Source organism: Triticum aestivum, chromosome 6B, assembly GCF_018294505.1.
Source record: "Triticum aestivum cultivar Chinese Spring chromosome 6B, IWGSC CS RefSeq v2.1, whole genome shotgun sequence".
Taxonomy (NCBI): Eukaryota; Viridiplantae; Streptophyta; class Magnoliopsida; order Poales; family Poaceae; genus Triticum; species Triticum aestivum.
Window position 1 is genome coordinate 722,013,668 of NC_057810.1, and position 1,268 is coordinate 722,014,935.

Consider the following 1,268-nt stretch of genomic DNA (forward strand, 5'->3'; position numbering starts at 1 on the left):
AAAAAAGCTCCCATCCACACACCCCAAGGTCTTGTTTTGCGCCGGATTTGCCCAAAAATTCAACTGGCGATCTCAGATGAAACCTAACAACCTGGGGGGCAGCTGGGGACGCCGGCACTAATTTTTGCATGCAAATGGTCCACTGGTCAGTGTCCCCAACTCCCTTTCTCTTCTCCAGGCCCACCCACGTGTGAGCACAGAGCACACTCCCTCTCTCCTCTCCAGGCCCACACTCCCTCTCTCCTCGGCGATGGCTACGCTCTCCATGTACTCCGAGCGGGCGAGGCCAGAGCTCACCGTGCGTGGCTAGAGCTGGCGAGGCCGGGGCGGGCGCTGGCCGGAGCTGGCGAGGCGGGAGCGTGGCCGGAGTGGGCAAGGCCGGGGCGGAGGAGGAGCATGCGTGGCCGGAGCGGAGGAGGAGCGCGCGGCGGCCGGGCGGTGTGGCGCGGGCGCCGCCGTGGACGGTGTGGCGCGGGCGCGGCTGTGGCCTGCACGGCGCGGCCGGGACGGCCCTGCACACTCGAGAGTGATTTCGAATTCTGTTCAGCGCCAGCGCGCGGTGAGAGGCCATTCTGTTCAGCAGCGCGACGAGCCTCTCGCAGCCGCCCAGCATCTCCGCGCCCGGCTTGCCGCCCTGTTCGGACCAAAGAAAATAGAGCCCGGTCAATCAGTGTCGGGCTAAACACGTGTCGGAAAAAACGCCTCCTGGGAGCACAACGGCTGGAGATGCTCTTACAGTCACTCCGAACATACGTGTCGGGATACACACGTGCTAGTATGACGGCTCGCGGAGACAATGCGGAGAGAGAGGGAACCGGCGGCGTCACCGGCGGCGCGCAAGGGATCCCTCGCCTCCTTGATCGCCTAGATCCTACTTTTCCCGGCGCGGCACGAAACTATTTTTCTGATATATAAATTCGATATGTCTACTAATGTCGGCTGTGGTTGTATTTATTTGTCCGAACGCACCGGCCTCACAACCGAAATTTGTACCACGCACGAGCAGGTTGGTAGTCTAGCTAGTAAAAAAAAATTTAGGGGCGTCTAGCAAGTATTCTGTGAATGGACTCTGGTGGCAGAGAGATAGTTTCCTTGGGAGACCTGCGTACGCACGTACTAATTGGGTACATATACAATTCTGGGTTCCCAAAGGATAGCCGCTAGCGATACAATTTAAACTAATCCAAACTAGTTTCCGAACTAATAATGATTTACTCCAATTTAAACTAATCCAAACTAATTTCCTTCCCAAGACGTATCCTTTTCTC